Below are 27674 nucleotides of genomic sequence, written 5' to 3' on the forward strand. Positions count from 1 at the left end.
GGCCTAAAGGAGGTGATTAGGCTACGAGGGCTCCTCCCTTTCCCACAGGATTGAGGCTCCTATAAAAGGGACTTCATCCACTGAAGTTAGGCTCAGCTGGTTCCTGCCTTGTGCTGTGTTCGAGAGGCCGTCTTGGATGCGGAAATGAGAACATGATCAGAAAATGAAACTGCTGGTGCCTCGACTGTCCGCTTCCCGGTCTCCAGGACTGTGAGCAATTTCTGTTCTTTATAAATTACCCATTCAGGCTGGCGCTGCGGCTCAATAGACTAATCCTCCACCTGCAGCGCTGGCACACCCAGTTCTAGTCCCAGTCAGGGCGCTGAATTCTGTCCTGGTTGCCCCTCTTCCAGGTCAGCTCTCTGCTGTGGCCCAGGAGTGCAGTGGATGATGGCCCAGGTGCTTGGGCCCTGCACCCCATGGGAGACCAGGATAAGCACCTGGCTCCTGGCTTCAGATCAGCGTGGTGCGCCAGCCACAGCAGCCATTGGAGGGTGAACCAACGACAAAGGAAGACCTTTCTCTCTGTCTCTCTCTCTCACTGTCCACTCTGTCCAAAATAAAAAATAAATTACCCATTCACTTTTTATTTAAAAATTTCCCCCTTGAAGTATTTTAAAAAACCCATAATCCTCATAAAACATTTGCTCTTTAGCACTGTCTGTGATCAGCAAGCTATCGTTATATAACAACAGCAAAAGTTGACGCATATATAATGATCTGGTAGAGGAACTGATGGCCTTTTTCTGTTAAGGACCAGGTTAGTAAAATTTTTTTTTAAATAATTATTTATTTACTCGAAGGGCAGAGTTGCAGGGAGAGAGAGGCAGAGAGAGAGAGAGAGAGAGAGAGAGAGAGAGAGAGATGTTCCATCTGCTGGCTTATTCTCCAGACGGCTGCAATAGCCTGGGCTGGGCCAAGCCAAAGTCAGTAGCTTCACCTGGATCTGTCACCTGGGTGCGGTGGCCCAAACGGTTGGGCTATCTTCTGCTTCCCCCAGGTCATCAGCAGGGAGCTGGATTGGAAGCGAAGCAGCTGGGATAGGGATTGACACCTTTGGATTGCTCACAGTCCTGGAGACCGGGAAGCGGACAGTCGAGGCACCAGCAGTTTCATTTTCTGATCATGTTCTCATTTCCACATCCAAGACGGCCTCTCGGACACAGCACAAGGCAGGAACCAGCTGAGCCTAACTTCAGTGGATGAAGTCCCTTTTATAGGAGCCTCAATCCTGTGGGAAAGGGAGGAGCCCTCGTAGCCTAATCACCTCCTTTAGGCCCCACCTGTTAGTAGTATCACACTGGTCATTCAGTTTCAACACTTGAATTTTGGAGAGGACACATTCAGCCACAGCAAAGCTAAAGAAGACTAAAATTTCCATTTTCTTCCATGGATAAAAGTGAATTCCTTATGACACTGAATACAAGTTGTACAGGGGTCCAGATCACCTGAGAAGCAGGGACCAGGACATGGGAGGACTGTAAGAGGGGAGATCTCTGGGAGAGAGGAATGAGCAGAGAGCCAGAGGGGGCTGGGAACCCGGGCAGCCCGAGAAGGAAGGAAGATGAGGTGGAGTGTGTGAGAATGCATTGCAGCTCTAAGGGCATTTCAGCAAGGCAGCTCTTGAGGCACAGTTGATGCCAGCAGGCATACAGCGAAAAACTGATTAGGTATGTGAGCTGGAAGACCACGCCTTCACCACGCCCCACTGTGACGTCATGCCCCTACCTGACCACACCTGTGCACCCACCTGCCAATCAGACTAATTAACCACTCCCCTTTGGAAGTGGATGAAAGGACTGAAATGAATGGGCCCAGCCCTTTTTTTTCCCTTTGCCCTTCTCTGTCCTCCCTGTCCTTGATCCTGCGCCTTCGGGGCGTGTGGCCTTCAGGCCTCCCACAAAATGCTTTCCGGCCTGCCTGCACCTCCACTCCTCCACGTGGCTGGCTCCTGGTGCTCCGTATGAACCCAGATTTCCCTCTCTCTTTGAGATAGGGCCCTCACTCTCCTATGCATTTCTCTCACTGAATAAAAAGTTTAAAAACTTATCATGCTGCCTGGTTTACTTGTGCCAGTATTCAGAATTCTTCTCTGAATAAATGGCAAGAGCCCACATGGCTTATTAATTTCATATATATTAATAAGCAAATCGGTAACAAAGTCACTGCCAAAGGAGCCCTGGCTCTCCTAGGGATGGAGTTGCTTCACATCCCTGCTCCTCTCAGGAAGCAGGGCCTGGGAAACCCATGGAGGGGTTCCCAAGGCCAGCAGCTGGGGCCTCAGATAAGTACACTCCCTGCAGTGAGTTCTGTGAAGTGCATAGTCATGGTCACCCAAGGAAAAAAGACAAACAACACACACAGATGTTTGTGGTCCTTTGTGGTAGGTCGTTTTACAACCTTCAATCTAAATGAGACTATAAGGAGATACAGACTTCTTGAAAGCAGAATGGAGCCTAGAGTTCATTGTTTCAACCTCGGTTTAAAATGTGTATTTATTCATTTATTTTCTTTGAAAGTCAAAGAGACAGAGAAACAGAGAGAAAGGGGTCTCCCACCAACAGGTTCCCTCTTCAAATGCTCGCAACAGCCAGAGTTGGCCCAGGCCAAAGCCAGGAGCTCTTAACTTAGTTGAGGTCCCCCATATCTTGGGTCATCATCTATGGTCTCCCAGAATGTGCATTAGCAGGAAGCTAGGATACAGATCAGAGCCAGTGCTCTAACCCAGAGACTCTCATAGGTGAGGTAGGCCTCTCAAGAGGTGTCAAGCATCATGCAAAACACCTGCTTCCCAACTTCTTTATTTTAGACAAAAGAAAAAGCAATTTGAAATAGTCCACTCTAGAGAAAATGGCCCAGTGTTCTATCTCTGATCAGTCTACTGCATATTCTGAGCATCATTGATTTTAGAGATTGAGATACCTTGGCAACAGCTAAATCCATGGGGCAGAGGGAAAGGATTTCAGAGTGAAAAATAAGCATCCAATGTTGGAATCACTCTTTAGGCCTTGGCCTAGATTCACCAACGATAAAATTCTTGGACAGAACTCAAATGAAAATCCATCCTTTATGTCTTAGAAACATTAAATAGCACAAAAAGGCTGGATCTTAGAGCTATCCAATCTAAATCTTCCAATTTGCCAGATAGTCACTGAATCTGAGAAAGTAATGAAGTAACATTTTCAGCAAATACTATGTGAAATAGTACTACCAGCAATCTCACGATCCATCAGTTTCACAAGTTAATTCTAGGGGCCGGTGTTGTGGCAAAGCCGGTAAAGTGTTTGGGCCCCTGCCATGCCTGTGGCTAAGCCAGATGCTCCTGTCTCCTAGCTTCAGCCTGGCTAAGTTTTGGCTGTCGCAGCTTCTTGGGGGAGTGAACCAGTGAATGTGTTAGGTAGGAAATCATAAATTGAGCCTACGTGTGTATGAGAAAGGCCTAAAGACCAGCACCTACTGTGGAAGCTCCGGAAGCCAGCAAATCTGGGGAGGATTTTGCTAATTTTCACCCAACAATCCCTTCCGCCAGGACTCCCCATCCTTTGCCCTGGAGGAGAGGGGGAAGTGGTTAAACAGACTCCTTAAAAACTTAGGGAGTCCAAACAGACTGCGCACTCAGTCCTCTGCCTCTCAGCTGAGCTGCCCGCCTGGCCTGCCCAGGTATATTCTCTCCACTCAATCATGTAACCTCCCTCTCCCCAGTTCGAGTGACTGGGTGCTCTCTCTCTGTCCCTGCAGTTCTGAGGGACACCCTATCCCCAGTAAAGCTTATCACTCCACTCTCTGTCTCACGCCTGAATTCTTTCTTGCATGAAGACAAGAACCTCACAGCTTCCACGACCTTCCTCCAGTAACAGATGGAAAATCTCTCTCGTGTCTCTCCTGCTCTCTGTGTAACTGCCTTTTCAAATAAATAAATAAGTCTTTTAAAAGAAGAAGAAGACATGAATTCTAGAAGAAGAGCAAAAGCTGATAGAGGTAGACAGACCAGTAAAATATTATTACAACCACCCTGGCAGTGATAACAGGAATAGAAATGAGAGACTTGTCACCTGGTCAAACAACAAAGTGCAGAACCTAAAGATGTCTCAAGACTGAAGGAGTCAATGGAAGAGCAGGCCTTGAATGCAGATGGTCAGGACGGACAGTTAAGAACAGAAGCTGGGGCCAGCACTTCAGCATGGTGGGTAAATCTGCCTCCTGCAGCGCCAGCATCCCATACGGGCGCCGGTTCATGTCTCAGCTGCTCCCCTTCCCATCCAGCACTCTGCTGTGGCCTGGGAAAGCAGTGGAAGATGGCCCCAGTCCTTGGGCCCCTGCACCCCCGTGGGAGACCTGGAGGAAGCTCCTGGCTCCTGGCTTCGGATCGGCACAGCTCTGGCCATTGGAACCAATTGGAGAGTGAACCAGCGGATGGAAGACCTCTTTTTCTCTCTCCCTCTCTCTCTGTAACTCTGACTTTCAAATAAATAAATCTTTTAAAACAACAACAACGAAAAAGAACAGAAGCTGGAGAGCGCAGACAATGAGCAAAACCAGACTAGTACAGTTTGAGAAGCCACTGGAACATTTATGTGCAGCCATCCAGCAAGTGAGAGAACATTCAAGTCTGAACGTCATTAGCAGGGCAAGGGCTGGAATTATTTACTTGAGAGTTATCCACAGAGAGCCATCTGACCATGGAAGCTGGGTGAGAAATGGAGCCCGGGAGATGATGGCGCTCCACGGTAGACAGGCGTAGGAAAGCTGGAAGAAGAGCAAGGGAAGAAGCAGAAAAGCTGAGGCTGCAGAAGCCGGAAGACAGTCTCCCGCTGGAGCTCACCAACACGCTAAGAGCAATAGAGGCTGCGGAGGGGCGTCAAACGCAGACTCTGGAGAGACCCCTGGGGACCGAGCAAAACCAGGCCAGTGGAGCAAGTCATCCGGCAGAGCTGACATAAGCAGATTCGGGAGAAATAGTCTAGCAGTGAAGGGAGGGAGTGGCGGAATAGTGCAACAACCATTTGAGGGTGAGGGGTCTCACTGGCCAACCTTTTGCTTTTCTCAACTGATTTTGCTAACATCAGGTGCTTGCTTGGATTCCTGGCTCTCATTCCCTCACGTCAGCATTTACTCTCATTCCTGACACTTAAGTTTGCCTAATCTGGTCTCCAGGAAACTGGACCCTGTGGAATTCAACTGCATGAAGGATTAAACAGGATTTTGTGAGCAAGACTCAGTCAGCACCACCATTTGCAATAACCTCCTGGAAAGAATGCCCTGGAAACTGAACTATTCAGTATGTGTCTCTCTCTGCCTGTGTTCACAAAGGCTTAATTTGTGTCTTTTCCAAACCTACGCCCTAGAGAAGGAAAGGCATGGCAGGTAAAAGGCTTGCGTTGAGAAAAAATATTTTTTAATTTCTTAGTAAATCAACTTATAAGCCTCATCATATTGAAACTCTGTGTTTCTCTCACACACAGAGAACAGATGTTACAGAGTCACACACATTCTTCTAGCTCTGAGATCATCATTATGAATAGTAATAATACAGTTTTCAAAACATTTTCATATTGGCTCAGTAGCAAACCTTAACTGTAAAGATGTTAAGCAGTAACTGTTATATTACAAATAAAACTTACACCTGTCTCTGTCTAAAATGTTAGAGTTTATTATTATTGTTATTGTTATAAGAAAAGGAAAAAGCAACCCTATAGGTATAACCCTTCACAAAAGAAAAATATCATGCTGGCAACTCATTATTTCAGGTTGTTATTATGTTAGATGATAGCTTCTAGGTGCAAGGCACATACCTATAATGATCACATTAAGGCAGAACCTCATTAATAATAGATGAGATCTGATTATATCCATTCCTGACGTTTCTTTAATAACCTGTGGCATTTTTGCAACAAAAAATAATAATTTGAACCTTTTTGCTTTTTTTCAAAAATATATATATTCTTGGCACATCTCAGTACCATGCTAGAGAAAACAGGCTGCTTTCGAATCAAGGAGTTGCCCCTGACATGAGACTTTCTGGTGCCTTTTAACAGTACAAATTGACATTTCAAATAAATGATAATAATAATCATTTTAGACTGAATTTCTGGCCTTTTAGAGATTTTTGAGAGGAGGAATTTGATAGATTTTCATTGTTGTGTATGGTGATTTTGCTTTTTTTTTCATAGAACACATCAGCTTCTGTGTTCAAACCAGACCCAAATGCCTTGTATTCCCAGTGCAGTTTGTCCAGTATAGCTGCAATCTTTCAGAATTGAACAGATATTTTATAGAAGGCACTTGGTTTGTAGCAGGAATTTAGCCAAGTGACCCATGTCCCACATCAGAGGACCCAGGTTTGCTTCCCAGCTCCAGATCCTGACTCCAGCTTCCTGCTATTGCAAACCCTGGGAACCAGTGATGATGGCTCAGGTAATTGTATGCCCACCACCCACATGAGGGACATGGATTGAGTTCCTGGCTCCTGGCTCCAGGGCCAGCCCAGCTCTGGTTGTCATGGGTACTTCAAGAGCGAATCAGGGGCCAGTGCTGTGGCATAGCAGGTAAAGCCACCACCTGCAGTGCTGGCATTCTATATAGGCACTGGTTCCAGTCCTGTCTGCTCCACTTCCAATCTAGCTCCCTGCTGCGGCCTGGAAAAGCAGTGAGAGATGGCTCAAGTCCTTGGGCCCCTGCACCCATGTGGGAGACCTGGAAGAAACTCCAGGCTCCTGGCTTGGGATCAGCCTAGCTCCAGGCATTGCAGCCATTTGGGGAGCAAACCAGTGGATGGAAGACTCTCTCTCCCTCTCTCTCTTCAAATAATAAATAAATCTTTAAAAATTTTTAAAGCACCTGGTTTCTTATTTGATGCTATTTGGAAATTTGCTGCTGCTTCTCTTGCCCAGTTTTTAATCCTTCATCTCTTGTGTAAGACGAATGATGCTCCTTTAACCAAAGATCTCTATATATCACCTTAAAATAGCAAAAGGTACTCTACACATATAATTAAGGACGTTGAAGTGGGGAGGTTATACCGGGTATCCAGATGTATCTGCTGTAATTACAAAGGTCCTTATATGGGGAGAAGGTAAAGTGATGAGAGCAGAGGCTAGAGTTATGCTTTGAAGATGAAGGAAGGAGCTACAAGCACAGGAATCCGGCAACCTCTGGGTAACTTTTTTAAAAGGCAGGGGGTGAAAAGAAATGGATTCTCCTTTTAAAGCATCCAAAACCAGCCCTGCCCACACCAGCAGTTAGCCTCTGGAAGATTCAATCCAAACTTCTGATCTCTGTAACTTAAAGAGAATAAATGTGTGTCACTTTAAGTCACTATGTTTGCAGTAAATTTGTCACAACAATTGGAAACAAGTATACCTTCATCTTATTTGCTTTCAAAAGAGGAAGAGGGAAGGATAAATTGCCACAAAGTCAAAGGAAGAGAAAATTCAACAGATATCATTTTAATCTATGTAAACTTGAACAAAGAAACAACATAATTTTGTAAATCATCATTCCTATTGAAAATAATGCTTGCCTATGATAGAACAGAGAAAGAGGAAAAATAAACAGCTACTGATGACATTCTATAGTGTTTCCCTTCAGTCTCTTTTCTATGTGTTTTTTATATACTTGAGCATTTACCAGAATGTGGAAAATAATCATGTAAGGCAGGGCTCTGTTGCCCACTTTGTAGATAAGGAATTTGAAGATCAGAAAACTTAAAGTGACTTTGCCATGCCACACTGCTCACAAATAAGAGAGCTTGGATTTCAGCTGTGTCTGTCCTAACAACAAACCATAGCACAAAATGGCTCTAGTAGGTGGGGATAAAACTGTAAGGGGAAAGTCCCACCAATTTTGATAGAGGTTTTACAATTCTACTCCTGTTAGAGGTAACCCCAAGGAACCAGAAAGTGTTGATATGAAGTGTGGATGACAAAGAGCCATCTTTCTTTTTCCTAGGTTAACCACTAACAGACCAATAACCCAGGAAGACAGTAGGTAGACGGAATTGAGGTGCACAATTAAAACCCATTTCATATCAGCAACCAAACTGCTCCATCACTAGAGCCAAAGGTAGGTGGAGGCTGGGGAGGAGAGGCAGACTTTTCACATCCATGCATTTTATTATTTGTGCTACCAATACTATACCATTCCATGTTGTTCCACTAAATGTGTTTACTTTGTCTTTTCAAACAAAACTTAAGGGAGGAAGGAGGGACGGAGAGAGGAGAGAAGGAAGAAAGGAAGTTTGTTAGTTGAGTCCTATGGCATGGGGAAGGTTGATGAACATGCTCGCACAGTTGCATACATTGGCTTTATCCATAGGCTTGTTTTATATTATTGTTCATTAAACATTTCTATTTGAGTCAAGCAATTGGGAATTGTTTGCATTTAACAGTTTAATGCCTTGTGCAGTCAGTGATGTAGAGAAATTAATGTAAATGAAAATAAATTGGGTATTATGCCCAGTAGGAAAGCACCCCAGTCTGTATCCCTCATCTAATTCACTGCCTAAGCCAGAGTGCAGAACTTCTAATGCAGTGTAATTTCTTTTTTGTAAGGTGCAAAATACAGCCTCCATTAGTGGTCTATTTGAAGGATGCTTCATAAAGAGAAAGAGCATCCACATCTCGGAGGTACTTGGGAAGCTTGTGTCCTGTATATGGGTTCTGGCTGGGGCATTCATCCTGAAGGCAATTTGAAGAGAGAGACAATAGGCAATAAAACTAAATCATTCAAGAGACATCTGAGGGCTCTCCTCTGTGCCCGGGTGGTGGAGCTGGGCTGTAGCCAAGGTTGTGCTATCTACTCAGAGTGCAATTCTCCTTCCTTCAAGGTCATTCTCCTCAGTAAAGCAGGAAAGGAAAATGGAGTTGTAACTGAGATGAGATCCCTGACCCCTTTTAAGTGGAAAGTCTAAAGCCACTGTACTGCCCACATTTCTCTCTTTATGCCAAATACCTATTCTTCATATTGCCAGGGTCAAGGTTCTGGCTATTGCGGAGTAATCTGATTATGTGGTTGCAGTATGTGAGAGGATTTGTTCAGGCTCATGTTAGGACTTGAGGATAATGATTAGAGTGATGATATGACAATGATAGACACTAGCCCAACCAAATGCTTAACATGCATTAATGTGCATGTGTGTGTGTGTGTGTACTTGTATAGTCACACATATCTAAAGACACTTCAAAAAGTTTGTGGAGGGATGGGAGTTTGGCTGAGCAGATAAGCCACTTATTGAGATGATCACATCTCATATCAGAGTGCCTAGCCTTGATGTCCATCTCCACTCCAATTCCAGCTTCCCACTAATGCACACCCTGGGAGGCTCATGTACTTGGGTCCCTGCCACCGATGAAGGAGACCTGGACTGATTTCAAGGCTCCAGGCTTTAGCCTGGCCCAGCCCTGGCAGGTGCAAACATTTGGGGGTGAGGGATCTCTCTTTCTCTGTGACCTCTTTCAAACAATCTATACTCACATATACATAAAGATCATGTAAAATGCATATTAAAAATTGTATAGATTTCAATAATTTTGTGCCATAATTAACTTATCTTTTAATCTCATTTCCATGACATTTTCAAAGTATCATTATATGTATATTCTTTTAATTCTCAAGCCAATTCTAAGCAGTAGACACTATTAACCTCATTATCTACATGAGAAAAATGAGGCACAAAGAACCTAAATAACTTAGCTGAGACAGCAGCAGCTAATAAGCAGAGGGGCCACTATTTGAATGCTGGCCACTGGCCTCGAGGCTTTGGTGAATGGCTCTTATTTCTCTTATAGGAAGGTACTTTAAAACATTTACAGGAAAATATGGAATTAAAAGATAAGTTTATTTGGGAATCTAAAAAGTTGACATCCATTCACAGTTTTTTCATAATATGCATTGTTCATAAACTCTTTGAGGACTCCTGATATGCATAGATTTCAATAATTTTTGCCCCCTGCCCCAGAAAACTTATCTTTTAAGTCTATTTTTCATAAATGTTTTGAAGTATCCTTATAGATATATTTTTGCTAATTCTCACAGCAACCTCTAGGGTGAATAACATTATCTACACTTTACAGATTAAGAAATGTGGTCTTACCTAAGCTCTCTTAGCTTCTCACATTTATATGTAATTGTATAGGTCATTGGTTTAAACGTTTTTCTTCTGCTAGAATCTTCCTGGAAATGAAATTTATTGGAAACCTCTCAGCCTGGAGAGAGGAGAGATGAGTCCATCCACTCCTATGTGTAGCAAGGAGAAACTCTTTGTTCCTTCCATAGCACTTAACCATATTTCCAACTGTTTGATGCCATTGTTTCACACTCATTCATTGCCTGTTTTTTTCTGTAAGCTCTAGGAGAGCAGGAACTAAGTCTATCTTATTTACCACTGTGCATCTAGCACCTACAAAACACCAGGCACATAGTAAGAATTTGATAAACACAAGCGATCTTCAAAAAGTTCATGAAGAATGAATACTATGAAAAACCATGCGTGGATTTAATTTTTTTGTACCAAAATAAATTTCTAATTTCATTTTCCAAGAACTTTTTTAAGAGTCCACATATTTATTGAAATGTACAAATGAAGTCATACTTTTTGTTTCTCCATCCCACATGGGGCAAATCAGGACAAAACAGAACTTTCAAAAACTAGACAGCAGAGCAAACTATTAAAGGAGGTTTCCCATCACCCAAGACTGTATTTCATTTCTGTTAGTATAAACCCCTTTGCAGGGCACTATGCTTAAACTATTCTGCTGCCACTGTGGTAAAAAACAAAACAAAACAAAAAAAAAACTATGTGTTAAGCCAAAGTCATGAGCTTAGTTTCACTCAGTCCATGGTGCCAGCAAGAATAGACAGAGAAGAGGAGCTCAAGGAGTCTCTTCTAGGGAAGTCTACTACACTCATGCGTAGAGGCATTGTTCATTCAGTCTCTCTTTGATTTTTTTTAAAAAAAATTTTTTATTCATGTGAGAGGCAGAGAGACACAAAGGGATAAATCTCCCATCTGCTGGTTCACTAAGAAAGAGGAACAAATTGAGATCTCCTCTCCATCAGTGCATGCCCCATATGTCCACAATAGCTGAAGCTGGGCAAGATGAAAGCCCGGAATCCAGAATCCAATCCAGGACTCTCAAATGGATCACAGAGACCCAAGCAGCTGAGCCATCATCTGCTGCCTCCCAAAGTGCATATTAGTAGGGAGCTGGAATCGTGAGCAAAGGCAGGATTTGAACTTAAGCCATCAGGTAGGGGATACAGACAACCCAAGCAGCACCTTAACCATTGCCCCAGCCTTCTTCCACTGTTCTTTTTTCTTCATTTGCAAAGTCTTCCCAGACCATACAAGGTGGTTTTCCCAAAAGAAACTGAATTGGAAATTACTGAAATATTTCAGTGTTTCAAATGTGACTATCATACAAGTCTGCTTACAAAATTAAATAGATCCCTAAATTAAACATCAACAAATTTGACTAGGTCAAATAAATACATGAAAATAATCACAAATAAAGTTAAGAAGAATTTCAGATAAATATATTTATTCTTTACAACAGACAATATTATAAGCTCAAATTAATAAGAAAAATTTACTGACTTAGCATACAAGTACGCAATAGGAGAAAAAGAGAATTCTCCAAAGAAGAAATATTGATGGTTAATAAAATGTAAAGCTCTTCATTTCCACTGTAAAGCAAAAAAAAAAAAAAAAAAAAAAAAAAAAAAAAAAAGATAAAAAGGTGATGTAAACCACAGTGGATATCTCAGAAATCTGAATTTAGACCTACCATGGAACTCAGCCATAGAACTCCTGGAAATTTACCCAAAGGAAAGAAAATCAGCATAAGAAAGAATTATCTGTTCCCCCATGTTTATTGCAGCTCAATTCACAATAGCTAAGACATGGAATCAATAAAAATGCCCACCAACTGAAGACTATACAAAGAAATTATGAGATATACACACCATGGAATACTACACAGCGGCAAAAAAAAAAATGAAATTCTGTCATTTGTAACAAAATGGATGAAACTGGAAAACATTCTACTTAGTGAAATAAGCCAGTCCCAAAAGGACAAATACCATATGTTCTCCCTGGTTTATGGTAACTAATAGAGCCCCTAAATAGTAATCTATAGAAGTGAAATTGACACTTTGAGATGTGATGACTCTGAACAGCCCTTTTCTCAACTACTGAGGAACAATTTTTTTTTCATGTTATTTGTTGAGCTCTTTATCTAGTATAGTGCTAATCTTATGTGTATAAAGTTAATTGAAAATAGATCTTAGTAAAAACTAAGAATGGGAATAGGAAAGGGAAGACAAAGAAGGGTGGGGTGCAGGTGGCAGGGCGAGTAAACTGGGAAGAATCACTATGTTCCTAAAGTTGTATTTATGAAATTCATGAAGTTTGTATACCTTAAATAAAAGGTTTCTAGGAAAAAAAAAACACAGTGGAATGCCCTTTTTTAAAATCAGGTTTATTAAGATATAATTTATATACAGTAAAATTTATTCTTTTCAAATGTATAGTTTAATGTTTTGATAAATGTATACAGTCTAGAATCCATAATTAAAATCAAGACATAGAACATTTTTAACACAGACAAAAAAGTTCCCCTCAGGCCCCTTTGCTGTCAATCCCCTCTCTCATGCCCACATTCTGATTCAATTTTTTCCTTATATTTTTTTCCTTTTACAGAATGTCATATAAAAAGAATAAATACATAGTCTATTGAGTCTGACTCATTGTATGTTTTGAGTCCATCAAATTAGTGAAGGTGCAAAGAGTAACAATAATGTTCACAAGTGTGCTCAGACACAGGAGTGAATATGTAAGTTGGCATAATATAATCTCTCTTGAATGCAGATTGGTAACATTTATCAGATTCTAAAAAACTGATACATGTTGACCACTAGTCCTAATGCTAGTAATTCCTATACCAATAGTATTATCAAAGATGGGTATGTATGCACAAAGATGTTTACTACAGTGTCACTTATCCTTGTGAAAAGTTATAAGCATCCTAAATATTCAACATAGAATTAATGTATAAGTAAACTTATATAATAAGCATATCTATCTGTATATAAATTAGAAGTTAAGTTTATAAAAACTTTTTGATGACACAGGAAAATACTTATGATAAAAGAGCACAAAAGCTGCATACCATGATCTCAGAGTAAAAATGCACAAGGACAAGACTGGAGGGAAAACTGTGGCCTCTGTGGGACAGACGACTGTGAAAAGTATGTATAGCATTATTTTGTATTGTCCTCATTTGCTCCAAGGGCATTTCATTATTTTTATAATTAGAAAAACACTTTACAAAATACTCAAAACCCTGCTTTCTACTGCTCTACTCTGAAATGAGATTCAGGTCAATCACATACCTTTAACCAAGATTTATTAAACACCTCCTAGGCCCCAAGTATTCTGCTAGTGCTAGGACAACAAGGATGTACAAGACAAGGGAAGGCTGTCATTCCCTCAGAGGCACCTTAGATCAAAAAATGAACATACAACACTAATTACTTTCAATAATTTATTGTACATTTTTATTGTGTGGTAGACACTAGCCTTGCTTTATATGTCATCTCTTCTATTTGTAAAATGGAAATAACACTATTGTGGTTATAAAGACTCACCCTTACAACACTGAGCACAGCTCCTAACTTATTTTAGGTTACCACCTATTTGTTCTATTGTTAAAAGTATTATAAGAGAGGCAATAATTAAATAAACTAAGAAATAAATACAAGAGATGCAAAGGAAGGACCATTCTACATAAGAGAGGTCAGGAACATGTGGGCTTTGCTTTTTAAAGATCTTCCAGGTGGCCAAATAAGGTATAAGCATTCCAGGCAAAGGGGCCAGTAGGTATCCTTATACCTTTGCAAGTGACTCTCCTAATACTTGTATAAGGAAATAGTTTCTTGTGTGATACATTCTCAGGAGTCCCTTAAAACCAAAGGTGTACACTGGCATGAAGGAGTTGCCAGTGTTAAGACAGCTCCTGACAACTTTTTGGATTCATTTTATAACTTGATTCCATAGGAGAAACAGAGAACTGCAGTTCATGCATTGAAGATTGCTCTTTTGTTGCACTTTAACTGCATGTGAGTAGGACTTTCAAAGAAACCAGAGAGCACAGGGCTTCTTGATAAATGGAAACATCACAGAAACCTTTCGAAGCAGCAAAGCAACAATATTGTTTTGCCAACAAAGAGGAGTTGGTTCATTATCTTTCCTTCTTTGCTGTCTTTCTTTGTCCTTTGCACTGTCTACCAAATGCTCCTCTAGTGCATAAACATAAATCCTAGCCATCTCAGTGATCATCTGGAAGAGGAAAATAAAAGAATATTATTTTCTTTAGGATGAAATTGCCTTTGTTTTGCTTCAGAAACACTAGTCATTAGCCAAATAGTGTGACAAATTATGGCCCTGGCTTCAGCAGCATAAACACCCAAGTTCAGTGAAGACAGCTTACACCTATGTCAGGCATCAGCATACCAAAGAAAGAGCTGGAAGAGAAATTCCAGTCCAGGGAAGGTGAGGCACAGCACCCTTCAGCACCATTCACTTATGGGGCCATGGGGCTACTTTCAGCAGGAGATGGTGCAGTTCTTTCCTCCTCAATATTCATATTCAACATTTAGGATTTCTTAACTTTCCATCTTCATAGAAAGGTATTCAACAATAATTCCCAAACACCACCACTTCCACTAACATTTTGGTCCCAATTTATGGGACCACTGATTTTTAATTCAGAACCTAATTCTCACTCATCTTCACATTTTTCTCATGAACACAGCTCACAAGATGTGTATTTATAAGCATGTGGGAAGTTGAAATCAGAGAAGACCACTGCTCTAGGAATTTCTTACCACCTCCATACTTCTTGGAGGTCTCATCCATCAGGTAAAGCTGAAAAGGCTAATCATAGCCTTAAAAGGATTCTGGCCAAACTTTACCAGGAGACCTCAGGAACGTGGCTTCAACTGTCGCCAATTGCTCTTCTCAGGATGAGAATAGCGCCCAAAACTACCTTAAAGCTTAGCCCCTACGAGATGCTCTACGGAAGGCCTTTTCTCACCTCTGATATTCTCTTTGACTCAGAGGTACAAGGTCAAATAAAGTACATTATCAACTTAGGCCAGATACAGAAGGCTCTAGAACAATATGGCAACAAGGTCCTTCCGGCCCAGACCCTGAGGCCCATGAGCAGCCTGTCTCCCCAGCGGACCTGGTCTTATTAAAGCCCTGGAAGGAAGGGTCTCCCTCCGACCAGTTACAGCCCCAGTGGAAGGGGCCCTACCGGGTACTGCAGAGCACGCCTACGTCAGTAAAATTACAGGGAGTCCCAAGCTGGGTACATTTGTCAAGGATTAAACCTCTACCTCTTGAGTCTCCACAGGTGGATCCAACAGCTACTTCGGCTTATTCCTGTGAGCCAATTGAAGATCTAAATTACCTCTTCAAAAGGCAGAAAGGTAAGTAGAACTCTTGTTCTAGCCACAGCAAAATGCTACAATCCAGTGCCCACCTGATGAACATATCTCTCTTAGTCCTTTCTGGGTGCTATTATTGCAGAAGGACCCCTTGGTGGGTTCCTCAGTGACAAAGAAGGACAGCCCAGAAGAGTTTTTCGAAACCGACTTTAAGAACCTGACCTTAGCTATGGGTAATCCGGCCTACGCTTCAGGACGGCTTCTGCAGCAGGCTCTGATTTCAGTAGACTCCCTGTCCAGGGTAGTTATGGACAATAGACAGGCCTTGGAGTTCATGTTAATAGAACAAGGGGGCATGTGTGCAGTGCTCAACGGGATCTGCCACCTTTACTCAAATAACAGTATATTCTCAGAAAAGGACATCAAAGCCCTCTATGCTCAACTAAATGGTTTTATAGTTTGCATAGGGGTAATCTCCCACCACCTACTGTCTGGGAGATGGCTAGACATATTTTTTCTATCTTAAGGGGCACACCAATAGCACTTGGGGCTATTCCAATCTTGCTCATGGTGACTGACAAACTTATATGTTTCAGAACCCAACAGCTTCTGAGAATAATGATGACCATGCAGGGGACATGGAGGATGGCGGTGACTGAAAGAGCCCCAGCTAGTGAAGCAAATTCATTAGATGAGATAGGCAGAGACTTCCGGACCGAGAACATGCAGGGTCTGGGGCCCTAATCAGCAGGAAGTAGCCACAGAAGATGGTGACTTGACGCCCATCAACATCCCCTTAAGATTAAGGTCTGGAGTCTCTGAGGGGGGAATGAAGTAGGTTTAAATTGTTAAATTTGTGAACTGGAAGACCACGCCCTTGCCACGCCCCTGTGTGATCTCATGCCCCTACCTGATGCCTTTGTCATGCCCCTGAGTGGCCTCATGCCCCTACCTGGCCACACCTGGGTGCCCACCAGCCAATCAGGTTAATTAACCACGCCCCTTTGGAAGTGGGTCAAAAGCCGGGCCACACCATGGCTCTTTTTCCCCTGGCCTCTCGCTAGGAAGGGGGCTTGCGGTAGCCCCACGTCTCCAGGGAGCATGGCCTTCGGGCCATGTCCTCTAGGCTTCCTGGCCTAGATGCTCTTCCATGTGGCTGGTTCCTGGTGCTTGGTATGAACCCCTATTCACCTCTCTCCCCTAAATAAAGCTCTCACTCTCTTATGCATCTTTCTTACTAAATAAAAGCTTAAAATGTACCATGCTGCCTTGTTTATCTGTGCCGGTATTTAGAATTCTTCTCTAAATATTAGGCAAGAACCCTCTTGGGCTTATTAACATTGGGGATTTAGTAACAAGCTCCTGGTGAAATCACAAGGCACCCCAAATTCCAGTAGTACATGTGGCACCCCAAATAGCATTTCTAGGGAACTTTAAGGAGCCACATTTCAGGGTAAATTTTAGGGGGTCTTCTCTGATTTATAAGTCACTATAGATTAATAAAAACAAAGACATCCCTTGAAGCGGCCAAGCTTGACAGAAGCCCCACGTTTTCAACTACAGCCATCTCCTCTTCCTACTGAGAGCGTAGTGGGTAGAAAATGCAAGGTATGCTAGGAAACACTGGCTGCAGGAGAAGTCGTGAAGAATCTGTTCTTTAGTGAGTCCATCTTGGATTGCTTTCATGTTTTCCTTTTTTTTAAAGATTTATTTAGCCGGCGCCGCGGCTCACTAGGCTAATCCTCCGCCTAGCGGCGCCGGCACACCGGGTTCTAGTCCCGGTTGGGGAGCCGGATTCTGTTCCGGTTGCCCCTCTTCCAGGCCAGCTCTCTGCTGTGGCCAGGGAGTGCAGTGGAGGATGGCCCAGGTGCTTGGGCCCTGCACCCCATGGGAGACCAGGAAAAGCACCTGGCTCCTGGCTCCTGCCATCGGATCAGCGCGGTGCGCAGGCCGCAGCGCGCCGGCCGCGGCGGCCATTGGAGGGTGAACCAACGGCAAAGGAAGACCTTTCTCTCTGTCTCTCTCTCTCACTGTCCACTCTGCCTGTCAAAAAAATAAAAAATAAAAAAAAAAAAAAAAAAAAAAAAAGATTTATTTATTTATTTTGGATATTTAAAAAGATTTATTAGAGTCAAAGACCTCCAGCCAGAGTAGCATGGAGGAGGGATTCCAAGAGAGCAAAGAACCCAAAGAACCTCTTGGCACTGAGGTTTTCAAAGTACAATTTCGAAGGAAAAAAAAATAACTTGACAATCAGTTTGGCATTCAGTTACCAGGTGGGGACAAAACCCATCAAAAGACCTGACTTACAATCCTTTATCCTGTCTGGCTTGCTTAAGATAAAACAAAAAACACCCAGAAGGGTAGGATAGGTAAGCTGTGAGCTCAGGAAGGTAAAATCACAACTCCCTTGCTATTCTCATGGTAAATTTGGAGATTCCTAAGGAAGGAGGACAGACATTTTGTTCTTGTTAAAAATAACCTTTTGGATGGGGGGGGGGAGCAAATATTTTACATTCCAAATTATATTGGGACTACACTGACTATTAGGAAGAGTTGCAGATTGGTGCCTCCTCATTGGGGCACCAAAATTTAAGGAAAAGAGTGACAAAAATAGAAAAGAGGTAGTGTACAAATTTACAGCCAGACCAAAAGAAAATAAATCCATAGAGGTGGGTGACCAACTGCCTGCGTGTACATGGTGGAGCTTGTGGCAGAAGGCCCCGACCCCCAGGGCCAGGCCTGTTTAAGGAGGGCTAGGGCTGGGGGTGCAGGTAGGGGGCAGCAGGCAGAGGGGAGTTCCAGGAACTGGGCGAGGCCTTGGGAACCTGGAAAATAATGCAGGGGTGGGGTATGAAGGCAATAGGGTATGAGACCCAAGTGAATTTCAGGGGCAAGGAATACATTCCAAAGTTTATCTCTTTTGGGCAATGAGGGAGAATGGCTGAGCCTTATGTCCTTGTTCCATCACTGACTACCTACTAACCCATCTGACTCCTCACATCCCCTCCTTAGCACCAATGTACCCTAACATCTGATCACTCTGGCTGCTTCATACTGAAAAGGGGAATCTTTGGGAAGGGGAGTGCTAGGAAAATGGCACAGTTTTATCTATGGAGCGATCTACACCCTGATTTACATCCTAGGCCCTAGCTCCCGCCACCATTGCTGAAAGCCAGGTGGCCACATGGCCCAACCACCAGTGTCAAGCTCCACCCCCAGCCTAATGGGATTCACTACTCCTGCTTCCCTGCCTGCCCTCTGGCAAAGTTTTAAAAGGGCCTGTTCCTGAACACATGGCTCTCTTGGCTCCTCTCGTCTGCTCTCTCCTCTTCTCATCTCTCTTGGCTTCTCTCTTCTCTCCTGCTCACTCTCTCTAACCTCCTCTTCTCCTCTCTCACTCCCCTCTCTCCTCCCTTCTCTTTTCTTTCTCTCTTACTCTCCTTTTCCCTCTTGGCCCCTTCCCTCCGGTCTGCTGGGTTTTCCCCCAATAAACCCTTTCTCTTACTCTGGTGTTTGGTGTGTTTTGTGACGGCTAACAGAACACATAACAGGGAGTCAAGACAGGCTTCCAGCAGGAGGTGGCTTCTTGGCAGGAGGTAGCTTTACCAGGGGGTGCAGTGCCAGCTTGCAGAAACTGCTTCCATTGGAGGTTTTGAAGTAGGCAGCCATACAGGTTAAAATCGATTAGGTTTGTGAGTTGGAAGACCATGCCTTCGCCATGCCCCTGTGTGACCTCATGCCCCTACCTGGCCACACCTGGGTGCCCACCAGCCAATCAGGATCATTAACCACTCCCCTCTGAAAGTGGATTAAAAGCCTGAGACATGGTGTGTCTGCTCTCTCTTCTTTTCCCTGGCCTCTAGCCAGGAGGGGGCTGGCTGTAGCCCTGCGCCCCCATGGTGCATGGCCTTCGGGCCACCCTAGGCTTCCAGGCCTAGATGCTCCTCCATGTGGCTGGTTCCTGGTGCTCAGTATGAACCCAGATTTACTTCTCTTTCTTAGATAAAGCTCTCACTCTCCTATGCATCTTTCACACTAAATAAAAGCCTAAAATATACCGTGCTGCCTTGTTTATCTGTGCCGGTATTTAGAATTCTTCCCTAAATATTGGGCAAGAACCCTCTTGGGCTTATTAATACTGGGGATTTATTAATAAGCATATGGTGATATCATATGGCACCCCAAATTTCGATAACATATGTGGCATCCCAGATGGGAATTCTGGAGAACTTTAAGGGGCACATTTTTGTATATATTTTAGGGGGTCATTTCTGATTTCAGTTTAATGCGCATGGCCACCTAGAATTTTACTTTTATTAAGTCCAGAGAAAATGAATCTAACAAGCAATTTAAACTCACAGGATCTAAAACTGAAGACAGAGTCCTCCTCTAATAATGAGGCCCTAAGAAAAGTGTCTAAACCATGAGCAAGTTTTTTTTTTTTTTTTTTCCATTGAGAGGTAAATAGAAACTGGCAGAAAGGCCTTGAAAATAATCAGGTGGGCTTTAAGGCCTTGCCAGTTATGAAGCTCAGAACTATCTACCTGTTAACATGGGATACATCATAAGGGAGGTACCCTGTTCTTTTTCATTACCTAGCTGGCCTGGGAAGAGAGCTGGCTTGAAGAGAAGGTAGGTGGCATTTCTAAAAGGAAAACGTTTTTAGTTAATATACAGTTCTGCCTGCAATGCTGTTCACTGTACTTGGCCATCCCCCTTGACAGCAGTGGTTACTTTGGAAGCTGGGCTGAGTGAAGGGCTTTTCAGCTTAGAGTGAACAAGGTCTGTGGCTCTGACCTGGAGCCCTTCAACTCCAGGGCAGGTTCATTTCCAGTGACCCAACTCTTGGCTGGCAGAGCTGCCAGAGCTCTTCATGAGCTGACTTCTGCTGAAGCCCTGGCTTTCCACATCAAAAACCAATGCAGTGGACTGGCCTGTTGGGTCTCCTTGATGGCAGGTCACTGTGTAAAGCAGCCATTACTTGGCTTGCCACCTATCTTTACATTGTTTTTGCAACCTAGCTTCCTCTTCCTCCTGGTATTTGTTAAAACAGACCAGAGGAAACCTTTAAGAGAATCCAAGTCAAGGGGGTTCTCTGTCCCTAATCTTTGGTGACCTAAACTAAAAATCTGTAGTCATAGGCATATGACTACAGATTGAGGTAGACAATGCCCATGAAGAAAGCTATGTCAAAATGATGACCATCTTATCTATAAAACTTTAAGTCATTAGTAAAACTCTCTTCCTTTGTTTCATTTAAAAAGTGAAGTTTTTGAAAAATGATCCCTGTTAAATATAAGAGTGGGAATAAGAGAGGGAGGAGATGTACAATTTGGGACATGCTCAATCGGACTTGCCCCAAATGGTGGAGTTAGAATCATGCCAGGGGATCCCAATACAATCCCATCAAGGTGGCATGTACCAATGCCATCTCACTAGTCCAAGTGATCAATTTCAGTTCATAATCGATCACACTGATAAATCTAAGAGTCAAAGGGATCACATAAACAAGAATAGTGTCTGCAAATACTAGCTGATAGAATCAAAAAGGGAGAGAACAATCCATCATGGGAAGTGGGATACACAGTAAACTCATAGAATGGCAGATGTCCTAAATAGCACTCTGGCCTCGGAATCAGCCCTTAAGGCATTCAGATCTGGCTGAAGAGCCCATGAGAGTATTTTAGGCATGGAAAGCCCAGACACCCTGAAAAAAAAAAAAAAAAAAGGAAGACCTAAATGGAAGATCTCTGCGAGTAAGATCCCAGTGGAAAGAATGGGGCCATCAAAGAAGGAGGTACCTTTCTCTGAAGGGAGGAGAGAACTTCCACTTTGACTATGACCCTGTCTGAATAAGATCGAAGTCAGCGAACTCAAAAGGCTTCCATAGCCTTGGCAGCTCATGACTAGAGCCTAGGGAGATTACTGACGCCATAAACAAGAGTGTCAAATTGTTAAGTCAACAACAGGAGTCACTGTGTACTTACTTCTCATGTGGGATCTGTCCTTAATGTGTTGTCCAATGTGAAGTAATGCTATAACTAGTACTGAAACAGTATTTTACACTTTGTGTTTCTGTGTGGATACAAACTGATGAAATCTTTACTTAATATATACTGAATCGATCTTCTGTATATAAAGATAATTGAAAATGAATCTTGATGTGAATGGAATGGGAGAGGGAGCGGGAGATGGGAGGGGTGTGAGTGGGAGGGATGTTATGGGGGGGAGCCATTGTAATCCATTAACTGTACTTTGAAAATTTATATTTACTAAATAAAAAAAAATGTAGAAAGTACACCCTCAGGGTAAAACTGCAGGGGAAACTGTAGTGGGTGGTCCTGCAAAAGCAGTAGAAATGGCCCAGACCTGTGTGGAAGTTGCAAACACTGGGCAAAAAACAACAAAACAACATTAACAACATTAACATTAACAATCCACTAACTGTACTTTGAAAATTTATATTTACTAAATAAAAAATTTTTAAAAAATGAAGTTTTTCCTGTGCCCATGGCAAAGTAATCTAGCTGTTGAATCACAATTTAAGCTCTCATTCTGGCTATGATATTATTACAGAAAAATGTTAGCCATCCATATTATAAGGTCTAAAGATTAAATTGTACATTCTAGAGAGTCCTTCAGAATAGAATTAGTTACCCATCTTGAATAGAATAGAGAAATGAGGGAACAAGTCAGGCTTCCCAGACCACTTACTGACAATAACAATACCAAATGAAAACTTAGCAAACAATTTTAAATGTTAAATAACAACTTATGAAAACATCTACCTGAAGGTCCAATGGCTTCTATACATTTCTTTTTTTTTAACATTTTTTTTTAACTTTTATTTAATGAATTTAAATTTCCAAAGTACAGAATATGGATTACAATGGCTTCCCCCCCATAACGTCCCTCCCACCTGCAACCCTCCCCTTTCCCACTCCCTCTCCCCTTCCATTCACATCAAGATTCATTTTCGATTCTCTTTATATACAGAAGATCAGTTTAGCATACATTAAGTAAAGATTTCAACAGTTTGCTTCCACACAGAAACACAAAGTGAAAAATACTGTTTGAGTACTAGTTATAGCATTAAATCTCAATGTACAGCACACTAAGGACAAAGATCCTACATGAGGAGTAAGTGCACAGTGACTCCTGTTGTTGACTTGACAAATTGACACTCTTGTTTATGGCCTCAGTAATCACCCTAGGCTCTTGTCATGAGCTGCCAAGGCTATGGAAGCCCCCTGAGTTCACTGACTCTGATCATATTTAGACAAGGCCATGGTCAAAGTGGAAGTTCTCTCCTCCCTTCAGAGAAAGGTACCTCCTTCTTTGATGACCCATTCTTTCCACTGGGATCTCACTCACAGAGATCTTTCATTTAGGTTTTTTTTTTTTCCCCAGAGTGTCTTGGCTTTCCATGCCTGAAATACTCTCATGGGCATTTCAGCCGGATCTGCATGCCTTAAGGGCTGATTCTGAGGCCAGAGTGCTGTTAGGACATTTGCCATTCTATGGGTCTGCTGTGTATCTCACTTCCCATGTTGGATCATTCTCTCCCTTTTTGATTCTATCAGCTAGTATTTGCAGACACTATTCTTGTTTATGTGATCCCTTTGGTTCTTAGTCCTATCATTATGATCAATTGTGAACAGAAATTGATCACTGGGACTAGTGAGATGGCATTGGTACATGCCACCTCGATGGGATTGAATTCGAATCCCCTGGTATGTTTCTAACTCCACCGTTTGAGGTAAGTCAGCTATACATTTCAAGACAACAGTGTACACATTTATTTTTATTTATTTGAACGGCAAAGCTACAGAGAGAGGAGGAAAGACAGAGAGAGAGAGAGAGAGAGATCTTCCATCCATTGGTTCACTCCCTAAATGGCCACAATGGTTGGGGTTGGCCAAAGCCAGGAGCCTGAAGCTTCCCCAGGGTCTCCCACATGGGTGCCAGGGCCGAAGCTGACTTCTTCTTTCCCAGGTGCACCTGCAGGGAGCTGGGTAGGAAGTGGAGCATCCAGGAAAAAAGGAAAAAAGAAAGAAAAGAAATCCTGCCTTTTGCAACAAAATGGATGCAACTAGAAACCATTATACTTAGTGAAATAAGCCAGTCCCAAAAAGACAAGTATCATATGTTCTCCCTGATCTGTGGTAAAAGGTAATCAACAGGAGTGAAAGTAACACTTTGAGATGCAATGATTTTTAACAGCCCCTGTCTTGACTGCCAAGGAACAGTGGTTTTTTTTTTTTCTTCATACTGTTTATTGAACTCTTTACTTAGTGTAGAGTTAATCTTACAAGTATAAAGTTAACTGAAAATAGATCTTTATAAAAAAAATAAGAATGGGAATAGGAGAGGGAGTAGGAAGAAGGGTAGAAGTGTGGGTGGGAGGGAGGGTAGAGTGAAAAGTATCAGCATATTCCTGGATCTGTATATATGAAACGCATGAAATCGATATATCTTAAATAAAATAAAAAAATTAAACCTCTGCAAGAGAATGAAGACTTTTTTCTGCCCAACCACTGGACAAAGTCCTAAACTCCACTATGATTGGGCCAACTTAGGTACTACCTGTCCATGAACTAATCACTATTACCAGAGGATTGGTTTAGGCTCTGGTTCCTGTCCATCCATGAGTTCATCACTGTGACACACAGCATGGGCTTACGGCTGATCTCTGGAGTTCAGAGGTGAACACCATCCAACCATAATGCTATATAGTCTATAGGGATGGTGTTTGGGAGATGGCTAACTATATCTACTATAGGATGTCATAATCAGAGGGTTACTCTGTGCACATGGACTCAGAATAAAGAAAGTCAGATATACAAATGTTTAACATCAAAACAAATAACGGGATTCACCAAAATCTCTATGTGAACTTCCTAGCCAAGGGTAGTAGGAAGTCCACTGGCTAACTTCTGATTCTATCAATGTACTACTATAAAAACAAATGAAACAAAAAGACAAAAACTACATGATTCCACTTAATAGGTACCTAGTGCCCGTCTCATGAAGATAGAAAGTAGAATGGCGATTACCAAGAGCTGTGGGCAGGGGAGAATGGAAAATCACAGTTTAATGAGAAAAGAATTTCAGTTTTGCAAGATGAAAACAATTCTGGATGTGGACGGTTGCCATAGTTGCACAACAAATAAATGTATTTGATATTACTGAGCTGCCCACTTAAAAATAAGACAGTAAATTTGTTTATGGGGATTTTAACACTATTTTGTAAATGGATGGGTTATGGGCATATTTTACAGACCTTAGAGCTGAATTTAGGTATCCCAACTCTAAAGTATTAAGCAATTCTTTTTTTTTTTTTTAAGATCTATTTCTCTATTTACTTCAAAGGCAGAGTGACCGGGGTGTGAAGCAGAGAAGCAGAGAGAAAGATGTCTTCAATCCACTGGTTCACTCCCTAAATGGCCACAATAGCTAGAGCTGGGCCAAAGCTAGGAGCCAGGAACTCCATACGATTCTCACACATGGGTGGTGGGGCCCCAAGTGTCTGGGCTCTCTTCCAGTGCCTTCTCAGTCACATTAGCAGCACGCTGGCATGGAGGCAGAGCAGCCTGGACTTAATGAGCTCTCTGATACGGGACTCCAGCACTGCAAGACACTGCTCAATCCACTGCACCATCATGCAAGCCCCTATGCTTGTTTTAAGTTAAATTACAATAAAAGTTATTATTTTTCTGCTTTCAAAAGATACAGGGTTGAACAATACAATGACATACAGAGAAAACATATATCAACATTTGGGCTCAGACCTGTTGGTAGTCCCCTAGTCTCTTGCCAGCCACTGGTTGAAGCTGAAAATGTCCTGTTTAAATCAGTACAGCTGGAGACTGCTCAAACGATGCTGCAGGAGAAAGACGCTCAATGCCCTGTCACTTCATATAGTATAACTGGGGGATGACAGAGATCTCCTGACCCAGATACTCTAAAATGAGGCACGGTCTTGCCAGTGTGAAAAAATTCTGTTCTATCACGGTTTCATATCAGCATTGGAGCCAACAAGTACAACCTTCAGCTCTCTGGCTCATCCCTGGGCTATCTGAGAGGAAGCTGAAGGCGTCCAGTAGAAACACTAGCTTGTTTCTCCTTGTAATCTGACATCCCAGTGTTCGGAAGCAGCTTTGCTGGACTCCTGGAATACTGATTAAAACTACTGATCATATTTCAGAAAAAAAAAAAGAATAGGGCATAGAAAAGCATACCATGGGTAGCTGAAGACGGCTGGAAAAACGGTGGTGGAGTTACAAGTAAAGGATGAAGCAAGTAAGCAAGTGTGAGTCTCTGACAAGGTTTATAAACCACACAAAACTGCAGCTGGGTTCTGGTTATCTTAGCATAAGTAACAGTGTTCTGTAGAGCTCTTTTTTTTTTTTTTTTTTTTTTTTTTTTTTGGCAGGCAGAGTGGACAGTGAGAGAGAGAGACAGAGAGAAAGGTCTTCCTTTGCCGTTGGTTCACCCCACAATGGCCACTGCGGCCGGCGCGCTGTGGCCGGCGCACCGCGCTGATCCGATGGCAGGAGCCAGGTACTTATCCTGGTCTCCCATGGGGTGCAGGGCCCAAGCACCTGGGCCATCCTCCACTGCACTCCCTGGCCACAGCAGAGAGCTGGCCTGGAAGAGGGGCAACCGGGACAGAATCCGGCGCCCCAACCGGGACTAGAACCCGGTGTGCCGGCGCCGCTAGGCGGAGGATTAGCCTAGTGAGCCGCGGCGCCGGCCCCATTTATTTCTTAATAAATAATTCTTGTAGAATTAAATGCCATCATCTGTACTTAGATTAGCATTTCCTAAAGGAGGGGGCAAGTCCCTGAGAGAAGCAAAATATTACCTTCTGATGAATTAGTGTTTTAAGCTTTGTGGTATGAAGTTTAACATACCTATTCTTAGTATGATTATACTATTAACCATGCAACATGGTAACATCAGTGTTTTGAACTTTAATAATTAATTCATTGTGGTGAACTCTCTCTATACATCAGCTCCTCTAATCCCTAAAACACAGTATCATTATTTCTGTTTTACACCCAAGTAAATCAAGGCTCAGGGTTTAGTAACTTTCCCAGGATTGTGTCATTGAGAAATAGTTAAAACATGACTCCAGCTCAGATCTATTTGACTTAAAAACAAACAAAAAACACACTATTCTTAATCAACATGTTGAACAGACCTTTATCTTTGTTGGACAATGTTAGCCTTGCTCAGTTTTCCACACTTTGAATACTTCCCTTAAGAAGTAACCACATGGGGGCTGGTGCTGTGGCGCAGCCAATTAACCCCCTGGCCTGAAGCACCAACATCCCATATGGATGCTGGTTCTAGTCCCGGCTGCTCCTCTTCCAATCCAGCTCTCTGCTATTGCCTGGGAAAGCAGTAGAAGATGGCCCAAGTCCTTGGGCTCCTTCACTCATGTGGAAGACCGGGAAGAAGCTCCTGGCTCCTGGCTTCGGATCAGCACAGTTCCGGCCGTTGTGGCCATTTGGGGAGTGAACCATCGGATGGAAGACCTCTCCCTCTCTCTGCCTCTCCTCTCTTTGTGTAACTCTGACTTTCAAATAAATAAATACATCTTTTTTTTTTTTTAAAGAAGCAACTACACAAAGCCAGATGTTACAGAAACATCAGTTTTATCTTTTAGGCAAAGCAAACACTAAAACTGCACAGAAATTCTACAATATCCATTGAGACTGCTGGTAGCCAGTCCTATCAGGAGAAAAATAAGTGAGTTCCCAGGTTCCAACCTTAGCTTTAAGCCTCCCTCAAAGAATGTTGCTTACATAGCACCGATGTTAAGCAAAGATTAATAGACATGGGTCCAAATTCAAATTCTCCCTTGCTCAAGTTATTTAACTCCTTGAGCCACATTTTTCTCACCCCTAATATGGGTACTTTTTCACTACTTCAATATTCACTTGTTTATTCAGAAACTTTCAAGCATCCTAAGTATCAATTTCATAATTATGTTCTTTTTTAAGATTTTATTTATTTATTTGAAAGGTAGAGTTACAGACAGTGAGGGGGGAGAGAGAGAGAAAGGCCTTCCTTCCATTGGTTCACTCCTCAGATGGCTGCAATGGCTGGAGCTGTGCCAATCCAAAGCCAGGAGCCAGGAGCTTATTCCAGGTCTCCCAAGTGGGTGCAGGAGCCCAGGGACTTGGGCCATCTTCTATTGCTTTCCCAGGCCATAG

General features: G+C 42.7%; 1 long non-coding RNA gene across 3 annotated transcripts; it reads left to right on the plus strand.

Annotated features, from left to right (window-relative positions):
• The first annotated feature begins 50 nt into the window (after positions 1-50).
• On the plus strand, positions 51-16616 carry LOC149128794 (uncharacterized). 3 transcript variants are annotated; one of them, XR_016213809.1, is made up of 4 exons: positions 51-210; positions 7948-8061; positions 15405-15489; positions 16044-16616. It is a non-coding gene; the product is annotated as an uncharacterized LOC149128794 (long non-coding RNA). The 3 variants fall into 3 exon arrangements; XR_016213810.1 differs by having other exon boundaries at positions 15414-15489; XR_016213811.1 differs by lacking the exons at positions 15405-15489; positions 16044-16616 and adding an exon at positions 13129-14485.
• The last annotated feature ends 11058 nt before the right edge of the window (positions 16617-27674 follow it).

Source organism: Oryctolagus cuniculus, chromosome 1 (assembly GCF_051225735.1).
Source record: "Oryctolagus cuniculus isolate XC-2025 breed Fujian yellow rabbit chromosome 1, ASM5122573v1, whole genome shotgun sequence".
Lineage (NCBI taxonomy): Eukaryota > Metazoa > Chordata > Mammalia > Lagomorpha > Leporidae > Oryctolagus > Oryctolagus cuniculus.